Source organism: Cryptomeria japonica, chromosome 4, assembly GCF_030272615.1.
Source record: "Cryptomeria japonica chromosome 4, Sugi_1.0, whole genome shotgun sequence".
NCBI lineage: Eukaryota > Viridiplantae > Streptophyta > Pinopsida > Cupressales > Cupressaceae > Cryptomeria > Cryptomeria japonica.
In genome coordinates this window covers 656,599,708-656,615,639 of record NC_081408.1, presented here as the reverse complement: position 1 = coordinate 656,615,639, position 15,932 = coordinate 656,599,708, and the positions used below count along the sequence as shown (strand labels likewise).

At 36.6% G+C, this 15,932-nt stretch overlaps 1 protein-coding gene across 6 annotated transcripts in view; it reads left to right on the top strand.

Moving 5' to 3' along the window:
- The window catches only part of LOC131053573 (double-strand break repair protein MRE11), a 103,958-nt gene that overhangs the window by 78,371 nt on the left and 9,655 nt on the right, over window positions 1–15,932 (top strand). The gene's annotated exons all lie outside the window — the stretch shown is intronic.

The window sequence follows — 15,932 nt, the reverse complement described above, 5'->3', positions numbered from 1 at the left end:
GAACACAAATTTGGGAATCGTGGAGGGATAGCGGCTGAGTTATCAGTTTGGCCCCCTAAACTTGTTGGTTTGGGTCTAGTTTGTCTCAGATTTGGATCCAAGTTCGGTATGTACGGGGTTCCGTCTATGGTCCCGTTAAAGCCTTGTGGGTTTTGTTTGGGATGGACTTGTCACTTTTTTGGGACTTCAACTATATGCCTAAAAACACCCCTAACCCTAAAATGTGGATTCCATGAAAATTTAAATACAGACAGAAACAAAGTGTTTTCCTTCATTGTGAATGCAAACAAAAATATCATTCATCCTTGCTGAACTTTTATTATTGCATTCCAGTGCACTCATAAAGTTGAAGACTAATTAGTGAAGGTTCCAAAGTGGTTTACTGGTTGAGAAGCATTCCTTATTGGAAATGTTGTCATTGATGTCAAAAAGGTAAGAAGACAATGTTATAGACAAGGTTGTCATTGATGTCAAGAATGGAAATATTGTCATTGATGTCAATATGCAGCGATAAGTTTAAAAGACAAAATAGTTTTGTTTGTGCCTCAAGAAAGCTCCTTGTATTATCTATATAGATGAGTCTGATACAATTGGAACAAGATTTGAACAACATCGATCATATTCAAGACACGAAACATTGCATGGATAGAGGCTCTTCAAGATTACCTACTATTGGTGATGAAGATGATATAATCAAATGCAGTAATCACCATTATTTGGCAGCAGTGAGTAAAGAAATGAAACAGTAAATTAATGAACAACAAATCTTAAGTCAGCGACTTTATATAACAACTGATATGCAGCGGTTGAAGCAATGATAAGGGAACTTCATTATGTACCAACGTGTTGCTAGTAATAAACTCCTTTAAGGGCCGGTTCCATTCATGAGAGAAGTGCCACTTTTCATAAGAAAAAATAACTTAAAGACAAATATGCTAGCCGACTAGATTGTTAATGATACTGGTGCAAATTATTAAGACAATACAGCAGGTTGATTGGGGCAAACAACAAGTAATAAACAACAGTGATTTATTAAGAGGTAAAGACAGCATTAAGTGTGATTCCTTAAAGATATGGCTGCCCTATTTCTCTAATTCCAAATTCATTCTAATCAATCAAGGGAGAGAGTAACAAATATGATAAGCAGCAATTAGATATGGGGCAGATTAATTATAGAAGACTCTAATATAATTATAGAAGTGAAGCACTCATAATGGTTCTAGCCAACCAAGACTGATCTAAATGGAATTATGACCAAGATAAATAAGATAGAAAGCAGAGATAATATATCATGTAAAGGCGGCGATTAATCTCAAACTGGGCAACTTCAATATAGCCGACTTTATAAACAACAAATGAACAAGCCGACTTCATAATATAGTGATCCATAATGCTGGCAGACTTACCAGCGTTTGTTACCATCATTTAAGTAACATAATTAATATGTTAAAAGCAAACAACAAATACATCAAAAGGTGCGAAAGAATATAATTCTTGTGTTATGTGCTGTTAACAAAATTATATTGTTGGGTCGACTCTCAACAAGGAATAAGAGCAGCGATTAGTAACTGGGAAGCATGAAGTTGACAATGGCAGATTCATTATGTGCAACACTAGTTCTAAAAGAAAGAGGCAAGCAAACATTAAACAATAGTGGTGATTTGTCAAGGGAACAATAAGTATTGATTAAGGCAATCCAAGGCAGCGATTACCAAAAGCATGTGATAAAAGACATTGGTTAACTGTAAATGAAAGGAGTGGCCCATGTATATATTGAAAAGTAGCAATTAATATATATTAAGAAGCAGCAACTCTCAGACATCAGTGATCCTCCAAACAAGCGATCCTCCTTATGACGAATGATAACAGCAATCTATCTAAATGGTAGCAGGTTTTCCAAACTATTAAATCAATTTAAAATAATCAGCGATCTGTATGGAGACTCATTAATGAAAAGGTGTAAACAACGATTCATAAAAGACCAAGCTAGGTGCTCTAATTACTGTTGAAGACCAAGTGATTTATTAAGAACTTATTCTTAAATGGTGCAATTAGTAAAGAATCAAATGTGCAATTCTTAGAGGAGTCTTTGACTAATATTAAGGTAGAGGTTATGTGCAAACCGTTTCATTATCGACATTGATCAGCCAAAGATGGAGACAACTATAGAAAGAGTGTATTGTGTAAGTGTGAAGACAAGAAAAGATATACACTCTAGATTGAGAATGAGCATTGTATAAGAATATCATTTCAGATTTGAGAAACAGATTATGAAGTAAGTTATTGTGGCAGATTGAAAGCAACTTTATAGCTGTTTGAGAAGAGAACTTGAGGCAGATTTGAAGGCAATACAAGAGCAAGTTTATTGCATATTTGGTGAAGATCAAAATCATCCATCATCCGTTGTAGAAGCAACACTATCAAGATGGGAACTTAGCATAAGGGGTTGGTGCTTCTACTGAGTTGGTGGTCATGAAGTGAATGTAGGGGTTGGTGCCTACAAACATTGTAAAAGAATTATTACATAAAAGCATTTATTTCTTGTGGTTTTCTCCCATTAGGGTTTCCACGTAAAACTTGTGTTCCTTTGTGTTCTTATTTGCATGTGTGGTTGATTAAGCTTTATAAAGTATTGCTATTGCATCTAATCAAGTTTGAAAAAGTAAAATTCATAGATATACTGATTCACCCCCCTCTCAATATATTTGTGTGCTCTTCAATTGGTATCAGAAGGGGTCTTTCTATAAAGCCTAACCGCATGAAGGTAGATCATTTGAGCACATATGGGAAAAATAAAAGGAAATAAGGGAAAAGATAATACTGAGCAAAATATTGATGACAAAGCACCAAATGCAAGTGATAACATAGAAGCTAGTAGATGTGATGAGATGGCACTTGGAATACACATGGTAATAGAAAATGATGTCGTGACAAATGGAGATGACCTTGTGAGTGAAAGAAAGGAAAAGATAAAAGGGGAAGAGAATCTTGAAATGGAGTTAGAAGAAGATAATCCAAGCAATAGCTCAAATGATGAATCAGATACAAAGGAAGCCCATTTTGATGGAAAGCTTAAAGAAGGATCCAACACATATGAAGAAGATTATGCCTAAGATGATGAAGAAGTCAATCTTGAGGAGGAACTTGATTACGACTACCGTAAGATTGAGAAACTCATGAAGAGGAATTCAAGGTTAAAATCACAATGTCAAGAGGACAAGGAAAAGTGATCATGGACTTGAAGGTGCAAATTGAAGAGGCCAAGTGGATTGAGGAAGAGGTAAGGAATCAACTAAAAGAAAATGTTCTACAATGCAAGAAGTTAGAATTTGTGGTCTTCTCCTTAAAGTAAAATGGGTTCCAAAAGGGTACAAGGGCCCAATGGATGGAAGGGTGTGGAATATCTCCTTAAAATAAAAAGGGTACATTGCCAATCTACTCTTGGCGAGATTCTCTCGAATATCTCCTTAGTTTTATTAAGCCCCTTTTCAGTATCATTTGTTATACTAACATGAACAAACCTTGCTTAGAAGAGATATTTGATGGCATTAATTCATTGATTGAGAAAATGAAGACTATAATAAATGAAAAACAACAAGATCCTGAAGAAACTTTTTTCGAACAAGTGCACAAAATTGTTGAAGAGAGAAGGAACACAATAATCACCTTGCTATATCTTCTTGCTTTTGCATTGAGTCCAAAATACTATAGTGTTGAGGTTCTTTTTGTGCCAACAAGAACTGCCCTATATAGAGAGATTGTGAAGACATTGAAGGGTTAGCATTTCATGGATTCTTCCTTGAACTTGATTTATAGGAAGTAGTGATGAGAGTCCATTGATTGTGTACACTCCAAATGGTCAAAGTATTGAGGCTCTTCATAATAACTTCAAGAAGGATGCTCACAATTGGTGGTACTTCCATGGCCAACAATTCCAACACCTACAATGTCTTGCAATCAAAGTTTTATCGCAAGTAATTTTAATAAATTTTATTTTTTAATTTTGACTTTTTTTGTTGTAATTTTTATTTTTTGGAACGTATATCTCCAAAGTTAAATAATTTGCTAGTCCATTAGCATTTAAGAGGAATTGGAGCACATGTTTCTTCATCGACTTAGCAAAGTGCAACTAATTAAACTCAAAAAGGGTATATAACGAATTGTATGTGTATTTCAAATTGCACCTCATTATGTACAAACGACATGGCTATAGGGAAGGGAAAGGTTGTGGGATATGGAGCAAGGGCATGCCTTGAATGCTTCCACTTCCCAACATCGTACATTTGAGGAACTAAATAGTGAGAACACTTTTAGTGCAAGTGGCAATGACATTGCTTGTTCTTCAAATGTTCTTACATCATCTTATGCCAATAATGATGATAATGTTAATGCTTTAGAAAATCCATATGATGCTGAAAATTGATTGCTGAATTTGATATTATTATTTTACTATTGAACTTGAAGTTTGAACAATGAACATTTAATAATATTTATCATGTGTGTGTGTGTGTTATGTGCGTGTATGCATTTGTGTATGTCTATCTGTAAATATGTATGTATGTATGTATGTATGTCCGTGTGTATGTATGTGTGCGTGTACGTATGTGTGTGTGTGTGTGTGTGTGTGTGTGTGTGTGTGTGTGTGTGTGTGCATGTCTGTCTGTATGTATGTATGTGTGTATGTATGTGTTTATGTATGCGTGTATGTTTGTATGTGTGTATGTATGTGTGTATGTATGCATGTATGTGTGTATGTATGTGTGTATGTCTGTGTGTATATTTGTATGTATGTTTGTGTGTATATATGTGTGTGTGTGTGTATGTATGTATGTCTCTATGTGTGTGTGTATAAATTTATGTGTGTGTGTGTGTGTGTGTGTGTGTGTGTGTGTATGTTTGTATGTATGTACACACAAAAACAAAAGAGTTGAATATGGAACCTTGAAGGTTTTAAAGCGATTGCATTGCTATTCTTACACACGTGCAATGTCTTTTAGCTGCCAAGCAGATCATAGAAGAATATTTTTGAAAGGAGGCATATATTGTTTTGAATGTGTTGTTTGTAAATCTTGCTACCATAGGAATTACAATGGCAGCAAGTTCTAGCTCTACAAGGCAATCTAAATTCAAAACAGACTTGGTTCTCCTCTTTAGATGTATGTTTATGTGATATAACTGGTTCTTGCTTGTGGGGTGTACATTTGGATTTGCAAGGGGTGTGACATCAAGTATTCAAGTTTATTTAGTTGATTGAAAACCCATTTGTGTGGAATTCTTGTACGAGGCATCAAAGCATGCCCTTGAAAGATTGGTGCACTTGTGCCATTAAAGCAAGTGACAACAAATATCAATGCGCAAGAGCAAGAAAATGGAGCAGCATGTTGTAGAGAAAGTCACGTTTTAGCAAAGAGAAGATCTCAAGGATTGAAGCCCCTTATTGCACCATCTAATTCTACATGTGGTTAAGAGCCACCCATTTTTTACCAACCCCAAAGAAAATCTTCTTACAAATATGAGACCAAAGGAGCTTTTGGAAATGATACTTCAAAATGAGTCTCAAGACAATGTCGATCGACACATAGCAAGTTATATTAATGAAAATGGGTTGGCTTTCAATGTTGCTTGCTCACCATATTAGAAAGAAATGGTGAGAAAAAATTATATGGTTCCAAAAGGGTACAAGGGCCCGATGGATTGAAGGGTTTGGATTATCTCCTTAAAGTAAAAGGGTACATTGCCAATCAACTCTTGGTGGGATTCTTTTGAACATCTCCTTAGTTTTACCGAGCCCCTTTTGATTATGATTTGTTATGCTAACATGGACAAACCTTGCTTAGGAGAGATATTTGATGGAATGAATCACTGATTGAGAAGATGAAGACGATGAGAAATAAAAAAGAACAAGACCTTGAAGAAATTTTTTCCAAACAAGTGCTCAAAATTGTTGAAGAGAGATGGAATGCAATAATCACCTTGTTATATTTTCTTGCTTTTGCATTTAGTCCAAAACACTATAGTGTTGAGGTTCTTTTTGTGCGAACAAGAAGTGCCCTATATAGAGAGACTATGAAGTCATTGAAGGGTTAGCATTTCATGGACTCTTTCTTGAACCTGATTTATAGGATGTAGTGATGAGAGTCCATTGATTGTGTACACTCCAATGGTCGAAGTATTGAGGTTCTTCATGATACCTTTAAGAAGGATGTTCACAATTGGTGGTACTTCCATGGCCAAAACTTCCAACACCTACAATGTCTTGTAATCAAAGTTTTATCGCAAGCAATTTTAAAATTTTATGTTTTAATTTTGAAATTCTTTGTAATTTTTGATTTTTGGAATCTTCATCTCTCTATCTTCTGTAAAGCTTAATAGCTTGCTAGTCCATTAGCATTTAAGAGGAATTGGAGCACATTCTTTTTCATCGACTTAGTAAAGTGCAACTGATTAAACTCAAAAAAAGGACAAATAACTTATTGTAAGAGTATTTCAACTTGCACCTCATTTCGTACAAATGACATGGCTACACGGAAGGGGACTCAAGGTTGTGGGATATGGAGCAAGAGCATACCTTGAATGCTTCCACTTCCTAACATGATACATTTGAGGAACTAAATAGTGAAGACACTTTTAGTGCAAGTGGCAATGACATTGCTTCTTGTTCTTCAAATGTTCTTACATCATCTTATGTCAATGATGATGATAATGTTAATGCTTTAGAAAACCCAAGTGATGCTGAAAATTGATTGTTGAATTTGATGTTATTATTTTACTATTGAACTTGAAGTTTGAACAATGAATATCTTTTGGGGAAAAAATCAGTAAACCAAATGTATAAGATTTTTTTAGGGGCATTTCCATAGCATAGAGATGTTGAAAGAAAAAATATATGATTCTTTTAGGGGCATTTTAGGTTTTTGTGAGCCTTTTAATTATATTTTGTTGTTTGTTGTGGTTTTCTCTCTTTAGTTTGTTGGTTTGAGACATAAATCTATTTATGGTGTAGTTATGGTTTGATATTTGTTTTGCTATTTAATTGTTGTATTCTTGCTGTAAGTTTTGGTCTACATAGTTTAAAACCAACTTATTTTAATTTCTAAAATTAAATGTAATGCATGTATAAATATCAACTTTTATCTGAGACTGATCATAGTGGTGTTACATTCCCTGGTTAAAATGGAAGTCCCATTTAAGTCTGTATTGTCTTCCGAAAGAATCCAGAACTGAAAAATTTGAAGGATGATAGAATGAATTCTGGTTAAAGAGGAGGCTCCAATAAATTATTCATTTTATAAATAATTAACAATCATTTTGGACACACAAATAAATCAAACTTTGCTAATTCCTTGCTCTTAAATGTGTGAAATCTGAGACAAAGACGGGGAGGGCATAACTTGCAACATATTTAAAGCTAAAGAAACTTTCAAGCAAATGAAAGGTGAAAAATCAACAGTTGAATCAGACTACTCAACTGACCTCCCTCATGTTGCGAGTTTGCAACAGGTGAAGCCTTCCTCCTCACAGCGTTGTGGTGCCTATTTTTATGTTTTTTTTTGGTCTGTTTCAGGGGTCTTTTCGTGGTTTTTTTTTTCAAGGTTTCGGCCTCTCCTTTTTTGTGATTTCTGGTGCAATTAGTTGTGATTAAAACAGTGGTTTTATTGCAGGATTAAGCGTGATCTACGTTTCCTAGAGACGCGTTCCCGGGCTAAAATCCCCCGTCCCCATACCAGGGTCGTTTCGGGGACTTGGGGACAGCCAAGGGATGTCCCCTCGACATCCCCAAAATTGCAAAATTTGTGGGAAATGTCTTGGAAACTTGGGGACAGCAGTGATTCTCAAAGGGGACGTTCACCCGTCCTCTGGACGATTGGGGATGCCTGTGATGTCCCCTAACTGTCCCGGGGACAGCTTTTCCCAAAACATTAAAAAATAGAAAAAGGCTAAAATGCTTAAAAAACATTTTATTATTTCCTTTTGTGATCCCGACACCTCAGCAATAGTACATTTCCGGGATGAGGGATTAATTGTATTTTTGAAAGTGAAATATTGATGGTTGCCATTTTTGTTCAGTTTGTTTCAATAAATAAGTTATTACATATTCAAATCTATTGGTTGCTCACATTTTGGAAGGCATGTTGCATTATATTTATAGATCAGACATTTAATAAATTTTTGGAAGGTAATATTGATTAAGTAATTTTCACTGATATGAAAGGTAAACAGGTCTGAATCATAGCTAAAAGCACTCAGAAATATGAATAACAGCTTGGTAATGAGTTTCAGAAACACCCAAAACTTGGTAGTGCATAAAGAAGTGGTTGTAGGTCATAATAGTAATGGAATACTATCAAAATATCTTCTAACCAGAAAGAAACAATGAAATACATGCAAACAAGTGCTGGCATATTGACAATGAATTCTGAATTATAAATGCATATCGAGTATTGACAAAGAATTATGAATTATGAATGCATATTGAGTATTGACAATGAATTCTGAAAACAAATGTGGTATGTTAAGGTTCTATTATGTACATATACATGCTTTATCCATGTTTTCATATGAATATAATATTGGCAGCAAAAATGCAGGAAAACTGAGAGGGGGGGTGAATCAGTTTTCACCAAGCTCAAACAAATTAATCTCAACTTTAGATCTGATTAGGAACAACAAGAGCAAAGATAAACACCACATCAACAACACACATAACACATGGATTTTTGACGTGGAAAACTCGGTCAAGGGAAAAACCACGGTGGGAACCTACCCACAATATGATGATACTCTGCAGTAGTATGTGTAAATATTACAATGAGGAATGCACATGCATTCAGGCACACAACCTAGAGTTCATTGCTCAAATACAACAAAGGGCAACAACCTTGGGTAGGCTCACTGCCTTACAAAGATTAGAGAACAATCCGGTTTACATGAATTGAAAGAATAGCATCTCCAAATGCTTGATCACACTTCTTGTTAAGCACACTGTCTGCACAACAACACTTCTCTGCTCTTCTCCACTACCAAATGATAAATTCGCTTGTTCACACATACAATACTCTCACAGATCGTAGATACAACCGCAGACATACATCTTACATGATCACAACACTTATTTATACAAATCATCAACCTTAACCTCAAGGTCGGCTCAACACATAAGACCTAATTACAAAATTACATCACATGATACATAAATCAATAACCGGACCAATACAATGTTGGCAAGGACATAGCATGGACCCAAATCAAATCCTCGAACATTCAACACCACCAAATAATTCACCAAGATCATTTGCTACATGCTAGACCATCGAATATGTCGCATAACACAAAGAATACCACCGGACCAATAAAATCTTCAATAACGCGCACCATGATCAACGTGGACCACCAAGACGCATAGAACACGATCATAGAACATTAAAAAGCAACGTGAATTCCACCGCAATAACCTCAACATCACTGGAGTTAAAGAACACCAACAACAAACTGAAAGATACGCTTGTGAAGTTCCAAATCATGATCCACCGGCACACACGTGAACGTCCCAAACACTCTCCAAAATCCGCACAACATAATGAATCAATTCCGGAATAATACAATCCAGAAATCACAACTCTTTGCAATACAAAACCAACAGAAAAACCAATCACCACACCGGATCACATAAAACGATCAAATCATCTTCCGAAACGCTAAAACTCATACTGAAACAACTAGAGATAAGTATCTCAAAACCCATTAATCTGCATCAGCACATCTGCAACCAAACCAACTCAACTCTCTGCAACACAGGAATATGTTGACATCAATGGCAACAACACATTCCAACAACTCTAATATCCAACATATAATGTATATATACATGCTTTATCTATTTTTCACATGAACATTTAAAATTTCTCTATACTTCGTATAGCCATCCCCTTGCCGTCTCCCCGTCGTCACCAAAATTGGCGAAATTTTTTTGTTGTCTCGGAAACTCGTCTCATCGTCCCTTGTCGTACCTGTCCTGGAAACTCGGGGTAACATAGATCATGTTTAATCTAGAAAAAAATTGACGACCATCGGTCAATGATTTTTTGACCCTATTTAAGGGAAAAAATTGGTTGTTTTGGTGATTGGCAATTAGTTGTGACTAATCGCGACTGATCACAAATGTTTGCTTCTTTGATACACACGCACACACATATATATATCACAAAAAATGCACCCAACGCCCCAAACATTTTTACTGGATCCACAAATCAAGTCTGTGAGCTCATACTAGCGTTCAAACTAGAATATGCAACATACTCAATTAAAAATGAACAAATGCGAATGGCAGAGTCTAGCTATAGGCAATCTGAGAGTGTGATTGTTGCATGGTACAAAGGCAAATTAAAGAAAACTTTCAGTTTTGATGCACATTTCAAATGCAAAGTTTGTAATGTCCCCAAATCATAAATACCCGAATTTTGCCCTAGATCACAATTTCTAATTGCAACAAAGTAGGGTTAGAGATACCTTTAACTTTGACTGAGACCCTATAAACAAGTTACGATTCAGTCACAATCATGATTCATGAAATAGATCTCTCTGATTAGAAATCATCAAGCATATATTAGAAGTATAGATCTAATCACAAGATCGCTTAAATCAGTTTGAGAAGGCTCAACCATAGAAGAGCTAAGCTAGGGTGACTTGATAGGTGCCCTAGAGATCCTTTACCCTAGGCCCAAGGGCAGAACACTATCCCCCTTGGCCTCATCATATGAGGTGGAGTACCTAGTGAAGTGTCCTATAACCGTTTCCCTCAATCTTGCCACCCCTATCCTACTTCCTGTTGACGTGTGTTTTATGACTATGTCGAACACAGAATGAAGCTGCCTAACGATCACTTCACTCTCTCTTGATCAAAGTGCGATTGCATGCTAAGATTGCAAGAAGTTCAAACAATCGATTCCAAGGTTCCTTTATGCTACAAACGTGACTCAGTTGGCTGATGTGATTGTTGGTAATCCAAGGGGCCTTACGTTTGCATCATTCTTTCACTTCTTTGTTGTGGCTGGAACTCCATCATCGGATATGGCAATGCAGTGATGCTGCTGCTTCGAATGGACCTAAATGAACTGAAAGTAAAAGGGAAAGGGTTTAGAAGGATCTAAATCTACTCCTAAGGGCAGTGATAACAATGAATAGTGCTTTGGTGGACAAATTCCAAATAAACCTAGCTCTGCGTTGCCAAGATAAACTACAACTCCGCAAGAACCGGTGTTATCTTTTGAGGATGCCGAAGAATTTTCATATTGAGAAAGTGCATTTGAATACCCAACACGGTGCAATCCAAATGACCATTCACAATCAAACTTAGCACAAATTTGGGGGTTCAGGCTAACTTTACATTGCAACTTACATTCAACAAGATGCAAAAAATATGAACCATGGAAATTCATCAAACACCATTACATTCTCCATTGAAATCCAAGCACTTTATCTGACAACTAAGAAAATAAAATTCTTCTCTAAGCGAGGAAGGTGAAACCATGCAAGTTTTGAAAAAATAACTTAAGTGGACACCATCAGAGAACAATGTTTCACTATTATTTTCTCAAAAACTTATCGCAACAATTTTATACAAAGCTCCCTCCAACAAATGAGGGGGTCACCCCTTTATATAGGCTTTTGGCCTTGGCTACATGCAAACTCTAATTAGGGTTTTCCCTAAAAGATTCTCCACTCAAGATGCAACAAGGTGGGAATCAACATTTAACACCCATTAAGCCCATATACAATTAATTACATTCAAAAAGTGTCCACTATGCAATGAATGTACCCTCATGCAAAAATTGCTCATGAAGCCATAAATGCACCATCATCTCCACATGCGACGACTGCATGCAAAAGGATTCTGCCATATTGCCTCAAATGTGACGACTACATGCAAAAGATGCTCCATTAATTCTTCATGCGTTGACTCGGCTGCCACTTGGCAAGAAACCCTTGGAGAGGGAAAACTTCAGGAGAGAAGAATTTGATCCATGAAGAATTTTCTTGAAGTTTCTCGAACTTTCCTTGCTCTGGAGGAGATTTTTAATGACTTTCCACTATCTCCTATTTTTTAGGAACTTTCCAAAAATAGGGTTCTAGGTTCCAGGAGAGAGAATTCTTCGACAAATCCAAATCTGAAAGAATTTTGAAATTTGGATGTGATTTGATGCCCACAAGATGGAGTTTTCAAAATTTTTCTCGGGGGAAATTTCTTGTTCAATTCATCCTTGATTTCTTCCTTGCCTTAGAAATTGTTTTTTTCACCTTCAATTCATCCTGATGTGGAATTCATGTTGTGAAGGAATTCTCCTTTGGAAAGAAATTTGTTCCTTACCCTCGAGGAAGGAAATTCTTCATGCCTTAGCCAATTTTCATGATTTCCAAGAACTATGTCCCAAAGGAAGGAATTTCCAATACTTAACAATTTTTCAATTTTCTTGGAATTTTGTGATGAAGGAAGAAATTTCCATCACTTAGCCAAATTTTAACCTTTTCCAAGAATTTTGTAGTGAAGGAACGAATTTCCATCACTTAGTCAATTTTTTTCACTTCCTTGGAATTTCTTCTTCTTGGGCGCAATTCTTTCTCGAGGAAGGAATTTTTTTGTGCTCTTTGAATTCATCACATCCGCAGGGAGCTTTTTGACCACTTTGCCACATTTCCTATTATTTAGGAACCGGGTCCAAGAGAGAAAATTCTCTCGCGATTCCAAATCTACAAAAAATTTGAAATTCGAACAAGATTTGGTATCTAAAAATGGATTTTTGTAAAAATTTCCCGAGGGGATTTCCTGCTTCTTCATTCCATTCCTTGATCCTTGGATTGTCATGCCTTGGATAATTTCTCTTCATTCTTTAACTTGAACGTGGAATCCAGCTTGGTGAAGGAATTTCATTATTTCTATGCCTCAGAAAATTTCTCTTCAACTTCCTGACTGGGCATGGAATTTTGACCTTGATGGAGGAAATTTCATCTTGAAGCATTCATCCTTGATCTCTGGATTTTTGCGTGCCTCAGACAAATTTTCAGTTTTCCAACTTAGGCGTGGAATTCACTCTTCATGGTGGAATTCATCATTTTATCCTTGATTTTTTCCTGACTTAGCCATTTCAACATCCTTTCCTTGGTTAGGGCACAATTCTTCACTTGTGAAGGAATTTTTAGTCTTTCAACCTTTTCCATGGATATCTCTTTTTGGCGCCCTTCCAAGGAAAGAGGAATTTTGATGTTTTTTTGTGAATTCCATGGTAGCTTAATTTTAGCGGCCTCCATTGGCCTAGGGCGGAATTCTCACTTGTTCAAGGAGGAATAAATTTTTAGTCTTTTCCATGCATCATTCATTTTAGCGCCCTACCTGAGTGTTGGGTGGAGTTTTGCATTGGTGAAGGATTCATGCACTTCTTCATCTCTCCTTGCATACCTCATTATAGCACCCTTCCTTGTCTTAGGGTGGAAATTCTTCATGGAGGAGGAATTCATGATTTTGTCTATCCTTCCTTGACCCTTCCAATTTGGCGCCTTCTTGGGGAGTAGGTCGGATTTTTGATGGTGAGGAGGAATTTGGCAATTTTGAGGATTTTCCTTGCTTCCCTTGGTTTTGTGCCCAACCCTCATCTAAGGCGCCATTTTGCATTGAACATGGAACTCCAACCACTTCATGAATTCCATGGACCTTCCATTTTGGCGCCCTATCACTTTCCAAGGTGCAATTTTGACTAAGGGAAGGAATTCATTGATTTGCTATGAATTCCAAGACTTATTGATTTTAGCGCCCTTCATCACCCTAGGGCGGCATTTTGCATGTGTCATGGAATATTGTGGTTTTTGAATCCTCCATGGCTCCTCCAGTTTGGTGCCCTCCTGAGTGCTTTGGCGGCATTCTTGCTTGAGGAAGGAATTTGATGTTTTCTACCAATTCAGGACATGTCATATTGAAAATGCCACTTATACTTCCAGTTATATTTCATATATATTGGCAGGATGTTTTGAGAGTGGTTTTAGGTGCCTAGGAATCATAATGCAAACTCTGGATTTTGGAAGATCTTTCAAATTTTTAGATAGTCAAATTTCAGGCCATTTTCGGATCAGGATGACATTGGTGGATTGATGTGAGTTTCTAGACTTGTATGATTTTGCATGCTTTCCTATCTGGAATAGGAGTTCCATAATTAACCATTTTTTGATCCAACTTGTCTGCCTTCTGACTCTTCCAGATTTAGAAATGATCTTTAGGAATGTTTAGTCTTCAGCTCTTCAGGGATATTCAATTTTCAGTGTTTTCTTGTGAAGAACCTGCCAAAAATAGATTTTCCCAAATAGTAAGTGTTTCAAAATGTTAGGGTTTGGACAAAATAGGTCAGGAAAGCACTTACTAAAAATAGTAAGTGCTCAGAATTCGCCCAAATTTTACTGGGAGGTTCCTTGAAGGGTCCTGATTCCAGTTATATGTTTAGTTTTTCCAAAACCCTAAAGGAAACCCCTAAAAGCTAGGACTAAAGGCAGAAACCCTAAAATTGACAAAACGAGTCCTAGACTTAACCAAATTTGCTCATACAAAAGACAGACTTAATCAATATGACCCCGAAACACTTGCAAAGCAGACAGACTAACAAGACTGCTGCGAAAAGACCCAAAAAACAAAGCCAAAAGACAGGAAGGGCCTAAAAAGTAGGGGGTCTCCATTTGCAATGGGGCGATGTGTGAAAACGTCACAACACTTCCCATGATTGAACATTCTTAATGCATTCATTTACCATGATAGAGAGCATGAGGAGCATTCAAAATAGGGTGCCCCGGAAGTCCATCCTTTCTAAAGTCCAAAGGCAGTACCCTTGTACCCCTTTGGCCCCATGGGACTCCCCAGTCTTATACCATGAGGTGGTGTACCTAGAAGATGACCCCATCGCGGTTCCCCTACTTGTAACTCACCTATTTCTCTACCATGGCTGGTTACAGTAGTCAGACAGAATAAATATGCATTACATCTTATATCATAATCACATATTTCCTATATCCATATATTAAACCAGTCATAGATAGTAACACACCATGAATCAGCAATATATTCATTTTGCTATGACAGATAATCATAAATAGCAATGCATATTAATTCAGAAGTATCCAGATATACACAGAATTATTACATTATGTATTGAAATCCATACCACAACCAATATATAAATTGCACTGCTGAATATTATTGCTTTCCTTGTGATTCGATTTCCTTTTGGTTTATAAATACCTTTCAGTCGAACTGCTGAGTATTTTATATCTTATAAAATATCAAGTCAATGATCCTTTTTCTATCCCCCCTCTTCTCTGAATGTCGATCTGCATTATATATCTCTCCTTGGTGTTGGAGAGTCACGTCCTTTCTACCATGTTTCACTTTGAAAAGGTGGCGTCTCTTCTTATTGTGACTGTTGCCCTTTTGCTGCCTTAATCATCGTTAGCTATCTTAATGAAATTACCACCCGTGCCCTTTTTACTCATAACCTGCGGCTGTTGGTGAAATCGCACCTTATTACTAACTGTTGGTGACATGTGCTAATGTAGTCCAATCCTTAAGCATTCTTAGTTTATTCGTTGCCCAGTTGATCTGCATATGGGTAGTTGTGTATTTGTTAATTTTAACACTTTCAGATTGATATAAACTCAGAATTTATATTTAGTTTCTAATTAGTTTGATTAGCTAAAAGAATTTGGAATTAGTGACAACATAGAAATGAACAAATTGAGCACAAGACATAGTTACCTTGGGAAAACCTCCTAGGAGGAAAAACCCAGCCAGAAAAGATCTTCAGATCTGATTATGGATTATAGTTATGTAATCGTTACAACACTTATCTCAAGAACTTGTAAAGGCAGATGTTGCTGTCACAGGAAGAATGACAGATTAGTTT